Source organism: Nomascus leucogenys, chromosome 12 (assembly GCF_006542625.1).
Source record: "Nomascus leucogenys isolate Asia chromosome 12, Asia_NLE_v1, whole genome shotgun sequence".
NCBI lineage: Eukaryota > Metazoa > Chordata > Mammalia > Primates > Hylobatidae > Nomascus > Nomascus leucogenys.
In genome coordinates, this window is record NC_044392.1 from 17,933,012 (window position 1) to 17,960,846 (window position 27,835).

At 38.3% G+C, this 27,835-nt stretch overlaps 1 protein-coding gene across 1 annotated transcript in view; it reads right to left on the bottom strand.

The window, feature by feature from the left end:
- Positions 1–27,835, bottom strand: part of AGBL4 (ATP/GTP binding protein like 4) — a 1,461,703-nt gene that overhangs the window by 901,878 nt on the left and 531,990 nt on the right. The gene's annotated exons all lie outside the window — the stretch shown is intronic.

Sequence of the window (27,835 nt, forward strand, 5' to 3'; positions counted from 1 at the left end):
TGAGTTAACGTTATTGCAGCTGGATTATGGGTACATGAGGTAAATTACACTATTTCTGTTTACTTACGCATTCAGAATAAAAAGTGAAAAAACAAAACAAAATAAAACCAATCTATTGAATATCACCCTGGATGCAATTGGAGCTTTATTCTGGCCCTTTCTCAATTTATCTCCTGAAATTTACTGTTTGCTCCATTTATTTTAAACTTTTCTGTTAACTATATAAGCCAAAAATCATAATGGTGTGGCAATAGTAATAATAATAAGAGCAATAGCTTCTATTTATTTAATACTTGTTCTGTGCCTGCCCCAGTGCAAAGTAATTTACTTTCATATTTCATTTGACCTTCACAAAATTCTATGAAGTAGGTACTACTACTTATTTTACAGATGAGGAAACTGAGAGTCAGGAGGATTAAGTAGCCTGACCAGAGTCTACAGAAAGTATTATGTTCAAATCCTGTGCCTTTCCTGTGTCCTAGACTATGCTTTATACTCTGAGAAGATGTCATGCTACAGCAGGCTACTATCTAGCTGGAGAAGAAGGATGTGTTGAAAAAGCCAAGGAAATGGTCCTAAGTTTTCTCTGTTATCAAATACCAAATCTGAAGAATAGACATTACATGTCCTCCTTATACATGCTGTATTGTGCAAGGCCAGAAGGACACACATCTTTCCTTTCATGAGCTTAAATCCAAATAAGAGAACACAAATGTCAACAGATGTAGTGAGGCATTTATTTTTTAAAATAAGAAGGAAAAAGGATGTAACAACAATAAAACAAGCAGAAGGAAAGAAAGAAGAAACACTGACTGAGCACCAATAGTACTTGGTACTTGACAAATGCAATATATTGCTATTTACAACCACAAGTCCTTCAGAAAAAGGTGGATCTTGTTAAGTAAACAGACTTTTGTTTCTGCTGAGCACCTCAAAGGTGGGCCTTGAAGATAATGTGGCTAGGACCCAAGAGAGTTGAATGTTCTGCAGAATATAGGGAGAATTGAGAATTTAGAAAGAAAGGATAATCTGTGAGGAGAAAAAAAGGAAACCTGCAGAAGGGTAAAGCTTGGAATACCATGAAAGATAATGTAGAGAATGAAAACAATTTCCTGGTGGTGTGTCTGGAATTGGTTCCTTCTGGTGGGTTCTTGGTCTCACTGACTTCAAGAATGAAGCCACGCACCCTCGCGGTGAGTGTTACAGTTCTTAAAGATGGTGTGTCCGGAGTTTGTTCCTTCAGATGTTCAGATGTGTCCAGAGTTTCTTCCTTCCGGTGGGTTCGTGGTCTCGCTTGACTTGAGGAGTGAAGCCGCAGACCTTCGCAGTGAGTGTTACAGCTATAAAGGTAGTGAGGACCCAAAGAGTGAGCAGCAGCAAGATTTATTGTGAAGAACAAAAGAAGAAAGCCTCCACAGAGTGAAACGGGACCCAAGCCGGTTGCTGCTGCTGGCTTGGTGGCCAGCTTTTATTCCCTTATTTGTCCCCGCCCACATCCTGCTAATTGGTCCATTTTACAGAGCGCTGATTGGTCCATTTTACAGAGTGCTGATTGGTCCGTTTTTACAGAGTGCTGATTGGTGCATTTACAAACCTTTAGCTAGACACAGAGCGCTGATTGGTGCATTTTTACAGAGTGCTGACTGGTGCATTTACAAACCTTTAGCTACACACAGAGTGCTGATTGGTGCGTTTTTACAGAGTGCTGATTGGTGCATTTACAAACCTTTAGCTAGACACAGAGCACTGATTGGTGTGTTTATAATACTTTAGCTAGACAGAAAAGTTCTCCAAGTCCCCACCCGACCCAGAAGCCCAGCTGGCTTCACCCCTCAGTGGCACACTGGCTAATGAACTATTTTTAGTTACTAACTTTTTTTCCACATAAAAAATATCAGGAAGCTTGCTTGTAAACAACTTGTGGACCACACTATAAGTGCTCAGTTAATGTTTTGTTTTCTTTTTTCTTTCTGGTTCCACAGATTCATAGTGGGCAAAAGGAGAAAATATTCAATTTCACACTAGTCATGTCACTACAAAACTAGATATTCCAAAAAGATTCCAGATGGCTAAGCTTGGGTTCCATTGTAGCATTTCTAATAAAACTGAGAATGCCACAGGGACGTGAGGGAAGAGGAGAAAGTGACCAGAGGTTCACAGAAAATACTGACCTGATGTTTTGGATTGGTTTTGAATAACAGCAGCAGAGGTCTAGCCAGCTGACTAGAACTGAAGTGGCTCAGTGACTCTCCTGCCTGGAGTTTACTTGGCTAGGAGGTTTCTGAATCTTCCATGCAGATCCTTCTCAATTCTAAGATGCAGATTCAGATTATTAAGATGCAAAAATATTATTCTGTTTAGGGCAACACTCTACCATCAGGTGAGTAGTAAAAGTATTTTCAGTTTCCCCAGAATAAGCAAAACCTACGGTGCCCCACTCATTGGACTAGGCCGTTTTGTGCAACCAAAAAGACTGAGGCAGAGCCAATCTGGTTCACTTTAAGCAGGAAGCAGTTGCATTATTCCTCATCCATGGCCTTAGCAATTTGCTCTCAGTTGGCCACTATAAGGTCATTTCCTATCACCTGGATATTTGTATTTACAGGGAGTTTATTTTTTCCCAAATTTGCCAGCCATTCTGGCCAAAGAAATTTTTATAATACAGCACTGAGTAGTTCTTGATGAGCTACCACAGGCTGATGTATCTGCTGGGATTACTAGGAGAGTTAAATTAAAAATTATATGTTCAAGACTGGAAGAACATAGAATTCATTCCAGTGAAAAACTTTCTGATAGTGTTCTATAGCAATTCTGGGGATTCTTTATACTCTAGCTAGAAGTGCCCAAACTGTTCCTTTAAAGAGCCAGATGAGAAATATTTTTTTACTTTGTGGGTTATACAGTGTCCGTCACAGCTCAGTCTCTGAAAAGGCTTTTCAAATATAAAAATTTACATCAATAGTTAGGTTCCCATAAGAATGAAAGGTCTCTCTGGCAATGATCTTGAGAACATGCTTAGTGAATTTCTGGCCTATGTTCTTGGTACTCAGGAAGGAGGCAGAGGATGCTATAAATAATATATGGGTAGTATTAATACTGCCAGTTAAAGAATTTTTAAGGAGAGAGAGGTCTAATATTCAATTTGAAATTTTCTATGTTATAATATAAATCTACCCTTATTTCTTCAAATACTAAAATCAGCTGCATATTCAAATGTCTGTGTGAGTGAAGTTTGAGGGAAAATTGACTTAGTTCAGGTTCTCATCTTTTCTTCTGTTACTGCCTTACTCATCTCCCTGCCACTACTTCTATCTGTCTCCAATGTATTCTCCCTACATGATTTTTTAAAAAATAAGAACCTTATCTTATCACTCTTCTGCTTTAAATCCTCACTAGCCGCCCTTGGGTTTCAGGAAAAGTCCCAACTCTTTAGTATGATATTTAAAATCCCTTATTAATTCTATAGCCTTATGCCCTGCTACTTCTCTCTCTCTTCACAGGGTATACTCCTGACACAGTAAAGTATTTGGAGTTCTTTGAATATACTTTTTTTTTTTGAGACAGGGTTTCTGTCACCCAGGCTGGAATGCAGCAGCCTAATCAGGGCTTACTACAGCCTCAACCTCCTGGGCTCAAGCGATCCTCCTACCTCAGTCCCCAAAGTAGCTGGGACTACAGGCAAGCACCACCATGCCTGGCTAATGTTTTTGTATCTTTTGTAAAGACGAGGTTTCACCATGCTACCCAGGCTGGTCTCAAACTCAAACTCCTGAGCTCAAGCAATCCACCTGCCTCGGCCTCCAAAAGTGCTGGGATTACAGGCGTGAGACACCATGCCCGGCCACATATACCATTTCCTTGTTCACCTCAGACACTTCTCAAATGGAGCTCCACCTGCTTGAAATGCCCTTCCTATTAGTCTTTGCCTGTGTAATTGCTGTCTTTCAGACATAGGTCTTATGTCACCTGTCCCAGGCTCCCTTCTCTGATTCCCAAGTCCACACAATCTAGCATGGGTGTTTTTGTTTGACTTTAGAAAAATACCCGGTACTTATTTCTGCATGTTATACTGTATTATCATTGATTTTTTCTTTTCCTTAGCTCACCCATGTGAATTCCTTGAGCATGAGAAGGAAATTTTCTTTGTTTGTGTATCAGCAGATCCTAGTATGGGCCTGGTATAGAGTAAGTGCACAGTATATAATTTTGAATAAACAAATTAAATTAATAATAGTTACTTTAGGTAAGAAACAGACACCATCTCAAACTCTGGAAGAGCAGAGTTAGAATATGTCTAAAGGTATAGAAGTAAACATACTTTAAATTGCATTAAATTATAATGTAGATACAGAAAAGTACGTGTATCATAAGCATAAACTTAATTATTTTCATAATCTGAACACATCTGTGAAACTAGCACTCAGATCCAAAGCCAGAATATAACCAGTACCCTACATATTATCTACTTATGCTCCCTTCCCATTGCTAGCCATGGCAAGAATAACCAATGCCCTCACTTCTAATGCCTGGCTTAGTTTTGCATGCTTTTACACAACATGCAAATATAATCATACAGTTGATACTCTTTTATGTTGGCTCTTTACACTCAGTATTATGTTTGTGAAATTTATCTATATTGTTGCACATAGGTGTAGATCACTAATTCTCATGGCCGCATAGCATCCTAATGTGTAAATACAACATAATTTATTTATCCGTTGTATTGTGGATGGACATTGAGGCAGTTTTCAGCATGGACATATAATAAATAGTGCTGCTACGGGCATGTGTTTTGGTGAACATTAATATACATTTCTGTTGAGTATATACTACTAGGAGTGTAATTTCTGGGCCAGAGGGTATACATATATTCAGCTTTAGAAGATGCTGCCAAATAGTTTTCTGAGGTAATTGCACCAATGCAGAACTTCTTTTAATTCATGAGATATGTTAAGTTCATAAAAAAACTTCATGTAAATATAAAGTACTATTATTAACTCAATGCCTCATTTGCAGAAGATCATCTTGTTCCATAGCAATTAAAAATAACATCTTTGATTAGATGAAATCAAATATCTACTGGGAACTGTATTTATAATCTAGATGTGTCACACTCTTTTCTCTAATCAAAATTAGGTTTAGACATGTTTTCAAATGTGTCAGTGGAAAGACAAACGCTGGTGTCCTGTTTTTTTTAAAAGCGTATTAGGTCATAAATGTTTGGTATCCAGTCAAGACTTTCTTAAACAATGTCCCGGTTTATCAAGTGATTGAGAAGGACACTGGCAAATCCAGCATTTTGTACATCTCCATTGTACATTTTGCAGTAATCATGTATTTTTTTAAAAAAATATGATCCACTAATTCCTAGAATTTATTTCATCATAAACATTCCATGGAGAAATGATTCACTTCTTTGCATTAATTATTTTAAACTTTACATCTGCTATTAAACTTATAATAGTACAGAAAAAATGCTTGGAAAAAGAGAAAATATATAGTATAAAGAATAAGATAAAAACCACTGGTAATACTGTGGCAGGCCAGGTCTCACTAATACAGGCCTCCATAACAACTGTTTCAGTACTGACTGAGTGGTTAAGTTAAATATTAAGAGCTAAAGAATAGCTATTGCCCTTGTACAAAGTCTGGGATGTAACAAAAGCCCACCAATAATTTTGCCTAGGCCTTTCCTGGGCCTTAAAGCTGACAAAATAATGAAGGAATTCTTTATATGACCCATTTAGGATTAAACAAGTTTATTGAGGGACTGAAAGAAGTCCACAACCTTCCATGATTTAGCAGGAGACAAGATAAGGGTAATCACCCCAGCACCTGGACCTATTTATATTCAGTAAATTTACTGAGGCTCCAGAGGAAGGTCTTCAGGACTCAGACCTTAATTACAGATTAAAAGAAGTTAATTACTAATGTCTTTAGATGAATGCACACTTACACGTAGACATATAGCTTAGAAGGTATATAAGCTCTGGAAAACTTTGTAATTTTGAGTTGGTCTGGTGATAATTTCCAGGCCTTCTCCTTGGAATTTCCAATTCCAACTGGTTGCAGGAATAAAATCTCTCTTCCTCCCCATCTCTTCCTCTGCATCTTATTATTGGGCCACAAGAAATAACAGCCCAACTCTCAGTTTGGTCCAGGGACAAAACTACTGCATATAGAACTTTTAAACTAAAATACATATTCCTTCATATTTTTCCTATGTATTCTTGCATATATGTATGTATTTTTATAAAATAGAATCATATTATTTTTATAAAATAGAATCATACTATACATCTATTTTACATGGTTTTACTTTTTATATTATATAAATCTCTCCATATCAATTTACATCAAATTTTAAAGCTCAAAAAAATGGCATATTAACAAGTTGTTACATTGTGAAATATGAATTTGTTCTTTCTCCCTGTTTATTGACATACAGCTACTAAAATCCTTGTAATCTCAAAAGTTGTGTCTTTTGTATGTTAATGATTGATGGCCTAGAGCACTTGGATAGCTTTAGGATTGGGGCTGGTCATTGAACATACCAAAGAGGCATGATTAAAGGGTTGGGACATTCAGTTGCAGTCTCCAACGTTCAGGGAGAGAAGTGGAGCAGAAAGCTAAACTGATAACCTAATGGCCAATAATTTAATCAATCATGCCTACATAATGAAGCCTCCAAAAAACCCAACGGGACTGGGTTCTAGGGCTGACCGAGTGGAGGTTCCTGAAGGGTGGTACAACTGGAGACGTCATGGAAGCTCTGTGCCTTTTCTCCCACACCTTGCCCTAAGCATCTCTTTTCATCTGTATACTTTGTAATATCCTTTATAACAAACTGGTAAAGGAAAGTGTTTTCCCAAGTTTTGTCAGCCACCCTAGGAAATTAACCAAACCCAAAGAGAGGGTCATCATGGGAATCCCAATTTGTAGCCAATCAGAAGCATAGGTAAAATGACCTTGGCTTGTGACTGGCATAGGAAGTGGGGGCAGTCTTGTGGGACTGAACTCTCAATCTGTGGTATCTGACACTATCTCTGATATTGTAGTGTCATAATTGAATTGAATTAGAGGACACCCAACTGGTGTCCACTACAGAATTGATTGCTTGCTTGGTGTGTGGGGAAATACTCACATATTTGGTCACAGAAGTGTTCTGTGATGATTGTTGAGTGAGAGAATAGGAAACACCCTTTATGTTTCTCACAAGTAGTTATCATTTTAAGCAATAGATAAATACTCATTTTTCCACAAATATTATGAAAGCAAATACAGCACAGGTTAGATTCTATGGGTGTTGGTATATGTCACTGGAAGGATAATTTTAATGACACAGTAAGCCGGATTTGAATCTTGATTCTATCTTTTTAGTAGTTGTATTGCTTACAGCCAGTTATCTGGTATATTGAAGCCTAAGTTTACTTGTCAAAAAGTGATAAAATAGACTTCACATATTTATCATGAGGATTGGGTTAAACATATAGAGAAATGCTTGACATGGTGCCTGGGACATAAAAGATGTTCAGTAAATTTGCTTGAATCTGAATCTGTGGGAAGCACAAAAAATTACAAGAAATTGCCACTGTCCTTCAGAAACTTATAATGCAACATCAGAGTTAGGGTGGTCAATAAAAGTCAGTAAGAGGAAGAAATACATTTTCATTGATTAAATGCCTATTATGTGAGGATCGTGCTATACACTTTCATTTTTAACATGAGAGACATCTCTGCCCTGGAACAAGATGCTCCAATCCCTGTAGCATATACTTGGGAGAAACTTCCTTCTGACAGGACACTACTGAGAAGATTGCTGGACTGGTGGAGCAAAGGTCTTTGAAGCCTTAATGGGGAGAGGTAGTAGAAACTGAAATAAGAAAATCTGTCCTTTTAAAGTTTTCAACTGTTACCTATTTTGCAAAAGGTACAGATATGAATTCTACTTTTAGTAAATATTATACTTTTTTTCTGGGACAAAAAAGCCACTCAAATGGGCCTTTTGGTTAGGCAAAAGTAAAGCAAAGAACCACCTCTGACTTGAAAATATTTGAGAGATTAACGCTAGATTGAAAGAAACTGCTCTGCATAAAAACATGAAAGGTTACCCATGTCGTAGGTATAGATATATCTCAGAAGGCTGTTTCTTTGGAGAAATGACTTGAAAGGATTTGGGGTTGCTATTCCAGCAAATTGCTATCTGTTCTTGTGGTGGTGGTGGTGGTAGCGGTGCTAGTGGTGGTGGTGGTGGTGGTGTGTGTGTGACTATATGGTAGCTTACAGAAAAAGTGTTTTGGGGTAGGGGTTATAGAAAATGAGGGACAAAGAGTGCCACTTCAGATGTCCCAAGTACAAAATGAGGCACAAAGGTGATGGGAAGTTATTCTGTCCTCTGCAAAAGGGATTCCCATCTCACTCTGGCATTCCCAAGTATTGGAGGTCTTGAGGGCCTACAGAGACAGCACCCTTGCAATGACATTGGCACAAGTTCTTCTTTCTGCCTGGAAGTCTCTCTTCTTTCTCTCACATTAGCTGTCTCCTTCTCATCCTTCAGCTTCCTTTTTATACGATTAACCTTAGAAAACGCCTTTCCTGGGTACTTCCTATTATTACATCTTATAGAACCTTATATTCTTTTGCTTCAGAGCACATATAACAGTTTGTTACATATTTATTTGAGCATTCATTTAATGTATGTCTTTTCAATATGCTCCATGGTACCAGAATTATGTCTGATTGTTCACCAAATCACTTCTTAGAATTTTAATTTGCAATTAAGAATATTTATTGAATAAATGCATGCATCTAATCCAATAAGGAGCATAAAAATAATTTCCTTGTTATTATGTTTATTGTCTCTCTCCTCTAACCAGTAGATAAGAGCTGTAAGAGCAGAGATTTATATTTTTTTCCATGGATGTATTCCCAGCATCCAGTATAGTATGTGATGCAATAACTATTTGTTAAGTAAATAAATGAATGAATGGGTATCATAGCCACAGTGGTGATGATTAGGCTCCTTCAAGTACTTTGTTGGTCAGAGAACATGTGCTTGTGGGAATTGGATACCAAGAAGAGAAACATGTCAGAAGTCACATAGGATCTGTAGCTGACAGTCTGGTTTGAAAGCACATGTGAGACACGCTCTTAAGACTTCTGAAAATATCATAGGGTGCTTTCTAGGGAGAACTCAGAGTTCTATACAGGGCAAGAACAAAAACTCTGGGTTATCTGTGTTACTTTGAATAGATTCCTATCAAGTAACTGGGAAGATTTGGTAGCTTGCGCTTATTCTTAAAGGTAGATATTATTTTCATTTTTAAATGAAGAAAATAGAGCTTAGTTAGATTAATTAAGTTCCCCCAATTCACCACACATCTAGTAAGTAGGGAGCTGAGATGTGAACTCTATCTTGTCTATCTCCAAAGCCCATGCTTTTTCTATTCTGCTCTTCTACATTTATAAGATATAGCTATATGGACTAAATATGTCAAAGGTGCTGGATCTATAAAACATGCTAATGATGTTTGTGAGAGGATGAGATTCATTCTGACTGATATGATTAGAGAGGAGTTTCTGGTGGATATGAAATTTGAGCTGAACAATAAGGATCAAGGATTGCAACAGATAAAAATAGAGGGGAAGTGTAGAAGAGGTAGCAGTGGATTAGAGGAAGGACTGTGAGGTATCAGAAGATGAGCAAGGATACAGTATAGGGAAAATGCATGAGTTTGAAAGAGAGTGGTCATCTAGAAGTCGTTAAGTATAACAGTGAGTGTTTCCTCAGAACTTTAGGACAAAAGAGAAATATCTTAAATGCTAACTCACAGAAAGACATATTGCTCACATATGATTATAATTAGGTCAACAGCAGAACTCTCAAAAGCAATAATAGATTCCAGAAAACAATGCTACAAAATAAGAAGAGAAAATGTCTGCCAGTTTCGAATACTCACCTAAAGAATTAGAGGCACATAATATTTTCAGACACAAAATAATCAAGAGAATTTATCATCCATGTATCCTCATTGAAAGTACTAGTAAAGGATTTACTTTCACACAAATAAAATTCAAGCTAGAAAGAAAGATTGGGAATGCTAGAACAAAGGGAAGAGTAAAAAAGTGTAACATATGTTAGCAAATCTATCTTTTGCCAATAAAAATAATACTTGTTCTGTATTTTTAAAAATATTTCACAGAAATTCTTAGGAAAGGAAGGGGGTGTAGTTCCGATGACAATTTATTTAGACAGGCTAAGATTCCTACCTTGTTCCCAGGAAGAGAATAAACGTATTCAGTAATTTTAGACTTTGTTATAAAAAACAGGTGGTTAAGAATATATGTTAAAAATCTTAAATTACAATTACAAAATTATAAATAGAAACTGTGAATTCCACAACAGGAGCAGAAAAAAAATTATTAATCCAACCTAATGCAGCAACAAAATAAAAAAGTGTGGTAAACCTCTTACTTTTCTTTTCCTTCTGAACAATTCAGGCCAAAAGCCATTAGGTGGAGCAGCACAAGGTATAGAATTCCACAGTGGAGGGGAGCATCATGGGCCCAGACTTTGGTATCAGAGTCTGAGAAAGATGAGGAAGTTCATGGGAGAGTGGGAGTTGAGGACGGCCTGGGTCAGAGAAGTATCTACCCTGCTTTTTTCCATTCTCATTATCCACTAGAAGAAGCTATCAACCTTATTACTTTGGAATAAAGGATTGGCTTTCTGGTATTATGCAGAAATAATATGTATCTTCAAGGTAGGTATTATTTTCATTTTAAATCAAAAAAACAGAGCTTAGTTAGATTAATTAAGTCTCCCCAAATCACCAAACATCTAGTAAATAGGGAGCTGAGATATGAACTCTGTCTTGTCTATTTATGCAATAGATAACACCCCAAACTTTTCTAAGTTAAAATTATGGTTTTTCCATTTTAAAGTGACTCCCATCTCTAAATTATCTTTCAAAGGAAAACCATTATTTGTATTCTCTAGCTTGTGGAGGCTATCTGGAAGAAATACCTTACATTTTTACTTGTTTCTGCCTACTTTGGTCAAGTTATAGTGGAATGTACTTCAGTCACCACCCAGGAATATAATTACAAGCTATGATAAGCACTTAATTCTGCAGTGGGAACAAAAGAAATCCCAAATCTATGTTTGAAAGTTGGAGAGCACAAGACAGGGATGTCCTCTCTCACCACTCCTATTCAACATAGTGCTGGAAGTTCTGGCCAGGGCAATCAGGCAGGAGAAGGAAATAAAGGGCATTCAATTAGGAAAAGAGGAAGTCAAATTGTCCCTGTTTGCAGATGACATGATTGTATATCTCGAAAACCCCATCGTCTTAGCCCAAAATCTCCTTAAGCTGATTAGCAACCTCAGAAAAGTCTCAGCATACAAAATCGATGTACAAAAATGACAAGCATTCTTGTACACCAATCACAGACAAACAGAGAGCCAAATCATGAGTGAACTCCTATTCACAATTGCTTCAAAGAGAATAAGATACCTGGGAATCCAACTTACAAGGGATGTGAAGGACCTCTTCAAGGAGAACTACAAACCACTGCTCAATGAAATAAAAGAGGATACAAACAAATGGAAGGACATTCCATGCTCATGGGTTGGAAGAATCAATATCATGGAAATGGCCATACTGCCCAAGGTAATTTATAGATTCAATGCCATCCCCATCAAGCTACCAATGACTTTCTTCACAGAATGGGAAAAAACTACTTTAAAGTTCATATGGAATCAAAAAAGAGCCCACAACGCCAAGTCAATCCTAAGTCAACAGAACGAAGCTGGAGGCATCACACTACCTGACTTCAAACTATACTACAAGGCTACAGCAACCAAAACAGCATGGTACTGGTACCACAACAGAGACATAGATCAATGGAACAGAACAGAGCCCTCAGAAATGATGCCGCATATCTACAACTATCTGATCTTTGACAAACCTGACAAAAACAAGAAATGGGGAAAGGATTCCCTATTTAATAAATGGTGCTGGGAAAACTGGCTAGCCATATGTAGAAAGCTGAAACTGGATCCCTTCCTTACACCTCATACAAAAATTAATTCAAGATGGATTAAAGACTTACATGTTAGACCTAAAACCATAAAAACCCTAGAAGAAAACCTAGGCAATACCATTCAGGACATAGGCATGGGCAAGGACTTCCTGTCTAAAACACCAAAAGCAATGACAACAAAAGCCAAAATTGACTAATGGGATCTAATTAAACTAAAGAGCTTCTGCACAGCAAAAAAAACTACCATCAGAGTGAACAGGCAACCTACAGAATGGGAGAAAATTTTTGCAACCTGCTCATCTGACAAAGGGCTAATATCCAGAATCTACAATGAACTCAAACAAATTTACAATAAAAATACAAACAACCCCATCAAAAAGTGGGCAAAGGACATGAACAGACACTTCTCAAAAGAAGACATTTATGCAGCCAAAAAACACATGAAAAAATGCTCATCATCACTGGCCATCAGAGAAATGCAAATCAAAACCACAGTGAGATACCATCTCACACCAGTTAGAATGGCCATCATTAAAAAGTCAGGAAACAACAGGTGCTGGAGAGGATGTGGAGAAATAGGAACACTTTTACACTGTTGGTGGGACTGTAAACTAGTTCAACCATTGTGGAAGTCAGTGTGGCGATTCCTCAGGGATCTAGTACTAGAAATACTATTTGACCCAGCCATCCCATTACTGGGTATATACCCAAAGGATTATAAATCATGCTACTATAAAGACACATGCACACATATGTTTATTGCAGCACTATTCACAATAGCAAAGACTTGGAACCAACCCAAATGTCCAACAACGATAGACTGGATTAAGAAAATGTGGCACATATACACCATGGAATACTATGCAGCCATAAAAAATGATGAGTTCATGTCCTTTGTAGGGACATGGATGAAACTGGAAACCATCATTCTCAGTAAACTATCGCAAGGACAAAAAACCAAACACTGCATGTTCTCACTCATAGGTGGGAATTGAACAATGAGAACTCATGGACACAGGAAGGGGAACGTCACACTCCGGGGACTGTTGTGGGTTGGGGGTAGGGGGAGGGACAGCATTAGGAGATATACCTAATGCTAAATGACGAGTTAATGGGTGCAGCAAACCAACATGGCACATGGATACATATGTAACAAACCTGCACATTGTGCACATGTACCCTAAAACCTAAAGTATAATAATAAAATAAAAATAAAAATAAAATAAAATAAAATAAAAGTAAAAAAAAGCAAGTTGGAGGAAAGGCAACTTTAAGAATTTCTGAAAGCGTTATTTTTTGCTTACATTTCAAATATTAGGAAGTCTTGTGGAAATTATTAGAAAAAAAAATGGACCACTTATAAAATGTCACTGTAAATGGTATTTGTAGACATGTTTTTAGTCTTTCTCCAAAATGGCCTGACAGATTCTTGTTTTCAGGTTAATCTTAAGTCTGCTGAGTGCTTAAACAGTATATGTTATATTTACTTACTGTCTCCCATCCCCCATTTCTAAGAATGTTCACAATTGTATTTTATTTAATTTTTAAAATAAACCAGGTACTACTTTTCCATGTTTTCAGCCATAAAAACAGATACAGAAAGGCTAAACGACTTGTCCCACATCATATCTTTTAATCTTCACAATCACTCCATGAGGACCATATTATTGACTCCATTTTACATGTGAGGAAATGGGTTTAGCCAGATGCTCTATGCTCAAAGCCAGACAGAATCAGGATCTAAAGCCATGTCTGACTAACTTTCCTTTGGCCAACCTACAAGCACCATTTATGTCAAGCTTATGAAATTTGGTCTCCTCTACATAGTTGCCTCTCAGATAAACCACTCCTTAAGTAGGAATAATCATTAAGGTTATGCTCACTTCCCTCAGAAAGAAGGTAGAAATTACTGTGGTTTCTTTGGTGATTTGTGCATTATTTTAACATGAAAACAGAAATAAAATTCAGAGGGAAATGTTTAGCAGGAATTTACATGTCCTTGGCAGGAAACTGTTAGCCCTTGTATCTTCTTTATGGAAGAAAAAGCTGGTTACAAGGTGCTAGTCCCAGGCTAACTCAAGAATATAAACCAAGAATAAACAAATAGAGAACAACAGAAAATAAGAGGCCAATGGACATCGCCAAAATTCAGATTTCTGGCCACAACCTCATCCCTGATGCCTTACCAAAGGAACAAGAATGCTTATTAATTAAACAAGTCATTAGTCACCCTAATTACAGAAGAGAGATGGAGAATAGCAATATCTGAGTCCCTAAGACTCTCACACACTAATAGTACAGAAAGACAAATAATTTAATAGAAAGTAATAAGAGGAGACACACTGTCACAGTCTGTTTTGTGTTGCTATAACAGAAAATCTAAGTCTGAGTAATTTGCAATAAACAGAAATTTATTGGCTCACAGTTCTGGAGATGCGGAAGTCCAATATAAAAGTGCCAGCATCTTGTGAGGGCATTCTTACTGCATCATCACACAGTAGAAGGTGAGAGATCAAGAACAGGCTGTTATTGATCCCATCTATGGTGATGGAGCTCTCATGGCCTGATCATTCCTTAAAGATCCCACCTATTAATACTGTTACAATGGTAATTAAATTTCAACATGAGTTTTGGAAGGGACAAACATTCAAACCACAGCACACTCCAGTGCAGGTTGATGAGCATGCTGGAAGACTTCTTGGAGGAGCTGATATACAAGTCTATGCTTGATAGATCAGTGGGAGTTTGCTAGGAGATGAATGTAAAAGAAAGCAATGAAAGGCCAAGTGAATGGCAAGTGCAAAACTTGAGAAAGTATATCATGACTGAGTGATAGCCATCAGAAAGTGTGGCTAGAAGGTAGCATGCCTGGCAGGAAGTAGCACCACTCCTTAGTGACTACTGTTTAATCATGTCTCCTCTATGAGTTCTCAGGGATGAGATTGTACCAGAAATCTGAGTTGTGAAAACTTAGCTTTGTTCCATTGGTCTCTTTGTCTTCTACTGTTCTTTATCCTTAGTTTATGGTTTTGTTTTAGGCGAAAGTCACATTTTACCCTGTGTAGAGGATAGGTGTGATGGTTGATACTGAGTGTCAACTTGATTAGATTAAAGGATGCAAAGTACTGATCCTGGGTGTGTCTGTGAGGGTGCTACCAAAGGAGATTAACACCTTAGTCAGTGGGCTGGGAAATGCAGACTCACCCTTAATCTGGGTGGGCAGCATCTAATCAGCTGCCAGTGCAGCTAGAATATAAAGCAGGCAGAAAAACATGAAAAGAATAGACTGGCCTAGCCTCCCAGGCTAAATCTTTTTCCCATGCTCGCTGCTTCCTGCCTTCAAACATCAGATGCCAAGTTCTTCAGTTCTGAGACTTGGACTGGCTTTCCTTGCTCCTCAGCTATTGTGAGACCTCATGATCATGTAAGTTAATACTTAATGAAATACCTTTTTTACATGTATAGATCTCTATCCTATTAGTTCTATCCCTCTAGAGAACCCTGAGCAATACAGATTTTGGTACCAAGAGTGGTTCTAGAGGAACAGAATATTAAGGATGGGGTTCTTTCATTGGTTTTGGGGTTTCTGGAGTTGGCTGCTTAATATGATTAGACCCAAAAAATGCTAAGGACTCTACTTTTTTTTTTTTTGAGACAGATTCTTGCTCTGTCACCCAGACTGGAGTGCAGTGGTGCAATCTCTGCTCACTGCAAGCTCTGCTCTCTGGGTTCGCACCATTCTCCTGCCTCAGCCTCCCAAGTAGCTGGGACTACAGGCGCCTGCCACCACGCCGGCTAATTTTTTGTATACTTAGTAGAGATGGGGTTTCACTGTGTTAGCCAGGATGGTCTCAATCTCCTGACCTCATGATCCACCCGCCTCAGCCTCCCAAAGTGCTGGGATTATAGGCGTGAGCCACTGCGCCCAGCCAGGACTCTACTTCAAATAGTATGGAGAACACTGACAGTCCTTGGCGTGAACTGTTTAGAGAGTTATGTAAAATAAATGCTTTTGACACTCCTGATTCACTGCTAATGAGAGGCAAGGAGTTTAGTGACTCTATACATAATACCTTTGACCATACGTGAAGAACCAAGGAACATAATAAAGCTGGTTGGTTGCTCCTAAGTTCAGTGGACAAAGTGACAAAAGAAAATGATAAACCCAGGGATTCGAACTTCCAGCTTCAGGAGGAGACACTGAGCCTCAAATCTGCTAAGACTGCCCTGGGTGAGAGTCTTATATCCTCTAGAGAAAGAGCTGAAATTATGGAAAAACAGACACAAGCTCTTATCACATGAGTGGCTGACCTGCAATGAAAGGTGCACATACAGCCTCGCCAGGTGTCTATTGTTAAAGCGAAGGCATTGATTAGAAAAGAATGGGACCCCACAACTTGGAATGCAGATGTGTGGGAGGACCCTGATGAAGCTGGGGATACTGAGTTTGTAAACTCTGATGAACCTTTTTTTGCCAGAAGAAACAGCTTCCCCATCCCCAGTAGTGGCAACATCCCCTCCCCAACCCATGCTCCCATCAGCCTTTCCACCTTTGTCTGAGGAGGTAAACCCTGTGCTGCCTGAGGCAACAGAGATGGCCTCCCCTGAGGCAGTTGCCAGGCAAAATAATGTTGATTCTCTTCAGGAGCCCCCCCCCCAGCCACAACACCCCCGTTAGCTTCAAGACATATGACTAGATTAAAGTTCCAGTGGGCCCCTAGGTGTAAGGTCGAGAGTGTGACCCATAAAGAGTTGTGCTACACTCGAAAATAAATGCTTGAGTTTTCTAATTCATATAAAGAGAAATCTGGAGAACAGGCAAGGGAATGGATATTAAGGGTGTGGGATAATGGCAGAAGGAACATAGAGTTGGATCAGGCTGCATTTATTGATTTAGGCACACTAAGAAGAGACACTGCATTTAATGTTGCAGCTCCAGGAATTAAAAAAGGCTCTAATAGTTTATTTGCTTGATTAGCTGAAATAGGGATTAAAAGATGGCCCACTGTGACCGATCTGGAAATGCCTGATCTCCCTTGGTTTAGTGTAGAGGAAAAGATCCAAATGTTTAGGGAGATTGTGATGGTGAGGTGGATTAGTAAATTTGGACCTACTCATCTCAGCTGGGAGGGTCCAGAAGATATACCCTTGACCAATGCCTTGAGAAATAGATTTGTGAGGGCAGCACCTGCCATCTTTGAAGAGCCCTATAATTGCTCTTCTCTGTATATCAGCTCTCACAGTGGGAACCACAGTCACTCAACTTCAAAATTTAAATACAGTGGGAATAATTGAATCCTGAAGTGGCAGGGGCCAAGTGCTTACCAACAGGTGACTTCAGCAGAGAAGGATTTTAATAATCAAGTGGATAGGATGACCTGTTCTGTGGACACCACTCAGCCTCTCTTCCCAGTCACCCCTATCATCACCCAATGGGCCAGTGAACAAAGTGGCCATGGTGGCAGGGATGGAGGTTATGCATGGGCTCAGCAACATGGACTTTCACTCACCATGGCTGACCTGGCTATGGCCACTGCTGAGTGCCCAATTTGTCAGCGGCAGAGACCAACACTGAGCCCACGATATGGCACCATTCCTTGGGGTGATCAGCCAGCTTCCTGGTAGCAGATTTATTACACTGGATCCAGTAGGAGATCCAGTGTTGTCTTATTTAACCTTAAAATTAGTGTGTTTAATTCATAAATCCTGAATTGATACTCTTTCCCACACTGTAAGCTGGGCCTGAGAGAGAGAGAGAGACAGAGAGAGAGAGAGAGAGATCAAACACAATCTTACCTCAAAAGCTGCCTCATGGTTTAATGAGAAAGCAGGCATATAAGCAAAAATTATAACGTAACATATAAAATACAATAATAGAGTAAAGAGTTGCTGGGAGTTGAAAGTGGGAAGACTATTCCAAGCAGAGGGAATGCCCTGTGCAAAAACATATAGGTATTTACAAGTAGGGGATTCTTGGAAGTTTATGAATAGTCACAAATTCTAGTCTCTGTTATGTATCTTTCCACTCTACGTCCCTGTGATCAATTTTTTTTAGCTTCCACATATAAGTGATAACTAGCAATATCTTTTTGTGCCTGGATTATTTCACTTAAGAGAATGACCTCCATTTCCATCAATGTTGCTGCAAATAACATGATTTCATGCTTTTTGATGTCTGAATAGTATTCCATTGTGTACATATACCACAATTTATTTATCAATTCATGCATTAATAGACACTTATGTTGATTCCATTATCTTTGCTATTGTAAATAGTGCTGCAATAAACATGTGAGTGTTGGTGTCCTTTTGATATATTTATTTCTTTTCTTTTGGGTAGATTCCCAGTAATGGGATTGCTGGATCAGATGGAATTTTTTAGTTCTTTGAGAAATCTCCAGTTTTATTTTTAGTTCTTTGAGAAATCTCCATACTGGTTTCCATGGTGGCTATAGTAATTTACATTCCCATCACGTGTATAAAAGTTCCCTTTTCTCTGAATGCTCACCAACATCTGTCATCTTTTGACTTTTTAATAACAGCCACTCTGACTTGAGTAAAGATAACTCATTATGATTTTAATTTGCATTTTTCTAACAATTAGTGACGATCATTTATTAATGTAACTGTTGGCTGTTTGTGTGTTTTCTTTTGAGAGATGTCTATTCACATCCTTCATCCACTTTTTAATGAGATTATTTACTTTTTTCCTGTTGAATTGCTTGAGTTCCTTGTATATTCTGGATATTAGTCCTTTATCAGATCATTTGCAAATATTTTCTCCTGTTCAGCAAGTTGTCTCTTCAATCTGTTATTTCTTTTGTTGTGAAGAAGCTTTTTAATTTAATTAAGTCACATTTGCCTATTTTCATTTTTGCTGTCTGTGTTTTGAGGTCTTTGTCACAAATTATTTGCCTAGATCAATGTCCAGGAAAGTTTTCTCTAGATGTTCTTCTAATATTTTTATAGTTTCAGATCTTACTTTTAAGTCTTTGAGCAATTTTCAGTTGATTTTTTATATGGTGATAAATAGGAGCCCAGTTTTATTCTTCTGCATGTGGCTGTCCAATTTTTCCAGCAACATTTATTGAAGAAGGTGTCCTTTCCCCATTATAAGTTCTTGTGTTTTTTGTCATAGTTCAATTGGCTGTACATCTGTGGCTTCATTTCTGGGTTTTCAATTCTCTTCCACTGATCTATGTGCCCATTTTTATACTAATACCACACTCTTTTCAATACAATAATCTTATAATATATTTTGAAGTCAGGTAAAGTGACACCTCCAGCCTTGTTCTTTCATTTTGGAGATGCTTTGTATTGTTTTAAGATTCCATTTCATTTATATCTGCTCTGATTTTTATTATATATTTTCTTTTTAATTTTGGTTTGGGTTTGTTCTTGCTTTTCTAGCTCCTTGAGATGCATTATTAGACTGCTGATTTGTGATCTTTCTACTTGTTTTATATAGGCACTTATTACTATAAACTTCACTCTTAGCACTGCTCTTGCTCTATTCCACAGGTTTTCTTATATTGTGCTTCCATTTTCATTTGTTTCAAGAAATTTTTTTAGTTTTATTTTAATTTCTTCATTGACCTAATTCAGGATTATATAATGTAATTTCCATGTATTTGTATTGTTTCCAAAGTTCCTCTTAGTATTGTTTTCTAGTTTTATTCCATTGTTGTCTGAGAAGGTACTTGATATGATCTCAATGATTTTAAACTTGATGAGATTTGTTTTGTGGCCTAACATATGGTCTATTTTGGAGAATGTTCCATATGTTGAAGAAAATGTATATTCTGTAGTTTTGGATAGAATGTTCTGTAAATGTGTTAGGCCAGTTGGTGTAAGCTCCAGTTTAATCCAATGTGTTTTTTTGTTGTTGATTTTCTGTCTAGATGATCTGTCTAATGTTGAGAGTGTGGTGTTAAAGTCCTCTACTGTTACTGCAGTCTATCTCTCTCCTTAGAAATAGACTTAAATATTCTTATAGCAATATTTGCTTTATGAATCTGAGTGCTCCAGTGTTGGATGCATATATATTTAAAACGGAGATATATTCTTGCTGGATTGATTCCTTTATCATTATGTAATAACCTTTTTTTCTTTTTTTTACTGTTCTTGACTTAAATTCTGTCTTATCTGTTACAAGTATTGCTACTCCTGCTTGCTTTTGGTTTCTGCATGTGTGGAGTATCTTTTTCCATCCCTTTACTTTCAGTCTATATGCATATTTACCGGTAAAATGAGTTTCCTGTAAGCAGCATATAGTTGGATCAGGTTTTATAATCCATCCAGCAATTCTATACCTTTTAATTGGAGCACATAATCTGTTTATGTTCAAGGCTATTATTGACATATGAGTCTTTGCTCCTGTCATATTGTTTTCTGCTTGTTTTATATATTCTTTGTTCTTTTCAATTTCACATTGATTGTTGTTCTGATAGATTTCTGTAGTGGCACCATTTGCATCCTTTCTCTTCTTCCTTTGTGTGATTACTTTACCAGCGAGCTTTTTATTTTTTTCTTTTTTTTACTTTCATGTGTTTTCATGATGGCAAAAGTAGTCCCTTCATTTCCAGGTTTAGGACTCCCTTGAGCATTTTTATATGGCTGGCCTTGTGGTAACAAATTCTTTCATCATTTGCTTGTCTGAGAAAAACTCTTCTTCATTTATGAAAGATTTATTTGCTGGAAAAAATCTTTGTAAATATGGTTGACAATTTTTTTTTTTACTTTCAGCACTTTGAATACATCATTACATTTTCTTCTGGTCTATAAAATGTCTGCTGAAAATGGAGTTTTCTCTATAGGTGACTATGTGCTTTTCTATTGCTTGTTCTTAGGATTCATTCTTTATCTTTGATTTTAAACAGTCTGACTCCATCTTGAAGAAGAATTTTTTAAATATTGTATCTGCCTGGGGATCCCTAAATCTCCTGTATCTGAATGTCTAAATTTCTTGCTAGACTTGGAAAAATTTCATCTATCATTTCCTTAAATAGGTTTTCTAATCCTCTCTGTCTCTTTTCCCTCAAGGATGCCAACAATTTGAATATTCAATTGCTTTATGTTATCTGAAATATCACAAAGACTTCCTCATTTTGTTTTCTTTTTCTTTTCTTTCTTTTTTTTTTTTTTTTTTTTTTTTTTTTACTTTTGGTGTAACCAGGTGATTTCAAAAGACCCATGTTCAAGTTCTGAGATTCTTTCTTTTGCCTTATCTAGTCTACTGTCAAAAGTTTCAAATGTGTTTCGTATTGTCTTGAATAAATTCTTCAGTTCCAGAATTTCTATTTGGTTCTTTTTAAAAATACCTATCTCTTTGGTAAATTTTCCATTCATATCCTGAATTGTTTTTCTGATTTCTTTGTATTGTTTTACAGAATTCTTTTGTATCTCACTTACCTTCTTTAAAATCCATATTTTATTTTATTTATTTATTTATTTATTGTTTTGAGATAGAGTCTCACTCTGTCACCTAGGCTAAAGTGCAGTGGTGCAATCTTGGCTCACTGCAACCTCTGTCCCCTGAGTTCAAGTGATTCTCCTGCCTCAGCCCTCTGAGTAGCTGGGAATACAGATGCCTGCCACCATGCCTGACTAATTTTTGCATTTTTAGTAGAGACAGGGTTTCATCTTTTTGGCCAGGCTGGTCTCAAACTCCTAACCTCAAATGATCTGCCACCTCGGCCTCCCTAGGTGCTGGGATTACAGGTGTGAGCCACCATGCCAAGCCCACATTTTACAATTCTTTATCTGGGATTTCAAATATTCATTTTCAATTAATATATATTGCTAGAGAATTGTTACATTCCTTTGGCAGTGTCACATTTCCTTTTTCATGTTTCCTATGTCTTTACATTATTATCTGCAAACCTTGTGTTAACAGTCACTTCCTTCTATTTTTAAATTTACTTTTATCAGAGAGGACTTTACCCTGAGAATGCATCTGTGGTATTGGTTCAGTAGGGCACTTTGGCTTTGATTTGGGTATGTGCAGTAGTGTATGTAGACTCTGTATTATTTCCTTGGCTATAAACATCATTAGTGCTTTCTGTGATTTTCTCAGGGGATCAAGGTGCAGTTATTAGTGGAGGCTGTGATGAAGTTCTGCTGGGAACTGGAAAGCCAGATGGGCCAGTATACAGGCCCCAGTTGTGGCATCAGTTGGCTAAGCATACCTATCTTTATGTCCCAGGGTGGTGTATGCTGGCATTTGTTTTGTCAGTTACTAGTCCAATTCTTGGGCCTCCCGAATGACTCACATGGATGTCCTGGTGTGGATGATGACAGTAGCAGTGATGGGATGACTCTCTGTGTCCCAAGCTCAGATTGAGGAAATAAAATGACTAAACTTACACATGTAGTAAGTACCTGAGGTAGAATTTAAACCTGGTACTACGTGACTCCAAAGCCCATTCTCTGGTTGGTGACGGCCGTAGTGCAAAGTCACCCACAGCCTCAGGCATGCTGCTCTCAGGCTTTCCTGCTTTCTGTGGCAGCAGAACCACAGCACCACACACAGTGAGGCAGGGACCCCACCCTTTATCCCTGGGCACAGACAGAGGCCATGCCACCAGTTGGGTCACAGTCACCACTCACAGCCTCTTACAGGCAGACCTCTAGCCTGTCTACCTCAGCCTCCAGTGGCAACAGAATTGGGTGTGTGCAGTGGGAAGAGGGTTCTTGTTCTCTGTGAATGAGCCTGAGCGCAGAAGCCACTCAATGGTCAGAAAATCTCATAATTATGGATTTCACTTTCTGCTTAAAAAAACAAGTACAAATTTGTGCCACTGCTAGAAGGAGGTCACTTCTCACAGCCCCAAACAGGGAGGTCACAGGCTCTGAAAAGTGCATACTTTGGTTTCCTTTGTTCTGGAAGATACCTTTTTGTTATACTTTATGATCCTTTCCCCAGGGATTAATACTGCCTGTGGGTAGGGTAATACTCCTGCATCAGCTCTAGGTCCAGCCAATGCTGTGTTGCTGCAGCCCTCTGAGTAGAAACAGGAAAGTCAGCAGGAGCTCCTGGAATGTGCAAATATGCAGGCTGTGGTTCCCAGGACTGAATGTAGTCCTATGATGCCTGCACTCCCAAAATGGCACCTGCCACAGACACTTAGTTCTCAGAGTGGGGTGGGGCAGAGTGAGTTACCCAACATGAGTTCCCTGTCTGGTGCAGTGCTCTTGAGGAGTCTCCAAATTACCACCCATGCTAGTGTCAGGGCTTGTCAGGGTAGAGGAGCTTTCATACAGTTTTGATAGCAGCAGTCTGCAGCAGAGATGTGGACTGCTAAAGCTCTCTCATCCTTTTTTCACAATACCAAGTCCCTTTGGGTTTCTGGCTGATCTTGGATTCCTCCACTTGATTCCTTCTTCTTTGCCTCAGGTGTTCCCCATGAGTTCTCTGTTGAACTCTGGCATTATTTCCTAGACATTCTATTCAAGGTGTAATTATATGCTCATAATTTTGGTTCTCCTTTCTGGAGAGGGAAAGATGTCTCTAGCCAGCCATCTTGAACTGTGATCTAGGATACTCCAAGTGTCATTCCACCATTGGGAGGGAGAAGGAGCATAGGCTCTACGGAGTCGAGTGCAAGAGTCAATGGTATTTTATCATAGCAGCCTGAAGAAACTAAATTATGAGACTATCATGAAGGCCAGTTCCAGAAGAAAACTTCAGGTAAGAGACCTAAATTTGAAAAATAACTTTAAGATTAATACATGTGTATTAACCAAAAATCTCTGTTGCATATGACAGAAAGCCAACTACTTGCTTTAACAATTATGTATTGGTGCTCATAATTGTGGAGAACAAATTGTAGAACTGGATCAAGGTCTCAAATAATGCCCTAAAAACTCTCTCTCTCCCAACTTGATTTCAGATTCTGTGTTTATGTTGGCTTCCTTCTCCCCATCTCCTTCATGATGAAAGAGAAACAACAGTCAGCAGGGTTCCATTCTATATGGCTTATACTTCAAAGAGAAAGAGAAACTTGTCTCTCCCAGATTTAGAATGAAGTCTCAGCAGATGATTTTTATTGATTGCTCTAGCATGGATAACTTGACATCACTTGATTTATCACTGTGGCCAGAAGTAGGGACCATGATAGGTCCGGCCAAGGTCAAATGGAAATCTCTGTGTTAGGAGGGGTAGAATACCACAACTGAAAATCTCATCAGAACCACAAGGCATGAGCAAGGCACCAATCCACAAAGGTAAGAAGATATTGCCAGAAGGGAAGAAAGAATGTTGGCAAACTAAAACAACAGATGTCCTGTACAAATGGTATTTATGGTGAAGATTATTTAAACTTAAATGGGAATTTGAAATAGAACATATTTAAGACTGAGGTAGAACAATTAAGATGCATGCTATTTAAGATTTGGTTGGGACATTTAAGACAGAAAATAAGACAGGTGGGGACTTAAATTCAGGTAATTTTAAATATTTGATTAATACTTAAGGGATAAGAATACTATTTAAGACTGAAGTATGTTAATTAATACAAGTATATATGAGACCAATAACTATTTACAATGAGGAATTAATAAAATGATAAGTAATATTTATAAAATAATTGAAAACTGAATAAATGTAAAATGAATTTATTAAGTCTCTTCAAAGGTGAATTACTAAATTGTGATATAATATATAGACATAAATACTACAAATCTGATGATATATATTATCTCCATTTCATAGATGAGTAAACTGAGGCTCAGATTAAGGAAATAAAATGACTAAACTTATACATGTAGTAAGTACCTGAGGTAGAATTTAAACCTGGTATCGGGAGCCAAGATGGCTGAATAGGAACAGCTCCAGTCTCCAGCTCCCAGCCTGAGCGACACAGAAGATGGGTGATTTCTGCATTTCTGTTTGAGCTTTGAAGAGAGTAGTGGTTCTCCCAGCACGCAGCTGGAGATCTGAGAACTCTGAGAACGGACAGACTGCCTCCTAAAGTGGGTCCCTCACCCCTGAGCAGCGTAACTGGGAGGCACCCCCCCAGTAGGGACAGACTGAAACCTCACTCGGCCGGGTACTCCTCTGAGACAAAACTTCCAGAGGAACTATCAGACAGCTGAATTTGTGGTCTCACGAAAATCCGCTGTTCTGCAGCCACCGCTGCTGACACCCAGCCAAACAGGGTCTGGAGCGGACCTCTAGCAAACTCCAACAGACCTGCAGCTGAGGGTCCTGTCTGGTAGAAGGAAAACTAACAAACAGAAAGGACATCCACACCAAAAACCCATCTGTACATCACCATCATCAAAGACCAAAAGTAGATAAAACCACAAAGACGGGGAAAAAACAGAGCAGAAAAACTGGAAACTCTAAAAAGCAGAGCACCTCTCCTCCTCCAAAGGAACGCAGTTCCTCACCAGCAACGGAACAAAGCTGGATGGAGGATGACTTTGACGAGTTGAGAGAAGAAGGCTTCAGATGATCAAACTACTCTGAGCTACGGGAGGATATTCAAAACAATATCAAAGAAGTTAAAAACTTTGAAAAAAAATTAGATGAATGGATAACTAGAATAACCAATGGAGAGAAGGGCTTAAAGGAGCTGATGGAGCTGAAAGCCAAGTTTCGAGAACTACGCGAAGATTGCAGAAGCCTCAGTAGCAGATGCGATCAACTGGAAGAAAGGGTATCGCTGATGGAAGATGAAATGAATGAAATGAAGAGAGAAGGGAAGTTTAGAGAAAAAAGAATAAAAAGAAATGAACAAAGCCTCCAAGAAATTTGGGACTATGTGAAAAGACCAAACCTACGTCTGATTGGTGTACCTGAAAATGACGGGGAGAATGGAACCAAGTTGGAAAACACTCTGCAAGATATTATCCAGGAGAACTTCCCCAATCTAGCAAGGCAGGCCCACATTCAGATTCAGGAAATACAGAGAACGCCACAAAGATACTCCTTAAGAAGAGGAACTCCAAGACACATAATGGTCAGATTCACCAAAGTTGAAATGAAGGAAAAAATGTTAAGGGCAGCCAGAGAGAAAGGTCGGGTCACCCACAAAGGAAGCCCATCAGACTAACAGCTGATCTCTCGGCAGAAACTCTACAAGCCAGAAGAGAGTGGGGGCCAATATTCAACATTCTTAAAGAAAAGAATTTTCAACCCAGAATTTCATATCCAGCCAAACTAAGCTTCATACGTGAAGGAGAAATAAAATACTTTACAGACAAGCAAATGCTGAGTGATTTTGTCACCACCAGGCCTGCCCTAAAAGAGCTCCTGAAGGAAGCACTAAACCTGGAAAGGAACAAAACAACCAGCCACTGCAAAAACATGCCAAATTGTAAAGACCATTGAGGCTAGGAAGAAACTGCATCAACTAACGAGCAAAATAACCAACTAACATCATAATGACAGGATCAGATTCACACATAACAATATTAACGTTAAATGTAAATGGGCTAAATGCTCCAATTAAAAGACACAGACTGGCAAACTGGATAAGGAGTCAGGACCCATCAGTGTGCTGTATTCAGGAAACGCACCTCACATGCAGAGACACACATAGACTCAAAATAAAGGGATGGAGGAAGATCTATCAAGCAAATGGAAAACAAAAAAAGGCAGGGGTTGCAATCCTAGTCTCTGATAAAATAGACTTTAAACCAACAAAGATCAAAAGAGACAAAGAAGGCCATTACATAATGGTAAAGGGATCAATTCAACAAGAAGAGCTAACTATCCTAAATATATATGCACCCAACACAGGAGCACCCAGATTCATAAAGCAAGTCCTGAGTGACTGACAAAGGGACTTAAACTCCCACACAATAATAATGGGAGATTTTAACACCCCACTGTCAACATTAGATAGATCAACGAGACAGAAAGTTAACAAGGATATACAGGAATTGAACTCAGCTCTACACAAAGTGGACCTAATAGACATCTACAGAACTCTCCACCCCAAATCAACAGAATATACATTTTTCTCAGCACCACACCACACCTATTCCAAAATTGACCACATAGTTGGAAGTAAAGATCTCCTCAGCAAATGTAAAAGAACAGAAATTATAAGAAACTGTCTCTCAGACCACAGTGCAATCAAACTAGAACTCAGGATTAAGAAACTCACTCAAAACTGCTCTACTACATGGAAACTCAACAACCTGCTCCTGAATGACTATTGGGTACATAATGAAATGAAGGCAGAAATAAAGATGTTCTTTGAAACCAACGAGAACAAAGACACAACATACCAGAATCTCTGGGACACATTCAAAGCAGTGTGTAGAGGGAAATTTATAGCACTAAATGCCCACAAGAGAAAGCAGGAAAGATCCAAAATTGACACCCTAACATCACAATTAAAAGAACTAGAAAAGCTAGAGCAAACACATTCAAAAGCTAGCAGAAGGCTAGAAATAACGAAAATCAGAGCAGAACTGAAGGAAATAGAGACACAAAAAACCCTTCAAAAAATTAATGAATCCAGGAGCTGGTTTTTTGAAAAGATCAACAACATTGATAGACCGCTAGCAAGACTAATAAAGAAGAAAAGAGAGAAGAATCAAATAGATGCAATAAAAAATGAAAAAGGGGATATCACCACTGATCCCACAGAAATACAATCTACCATCAGAGAATACTACAAACACCTCTATGCAAATAAACTAGAAAATCTAGAAGAAATGGATAAATTCCTTGACAAATACACCCTCTCAAGACTAAACCAGGAAGAAGTTGAATCTCTGAATAGACCAATAACAGGTTCTGAAATTGTGGCAATAATCAATAGCTTACCAACCA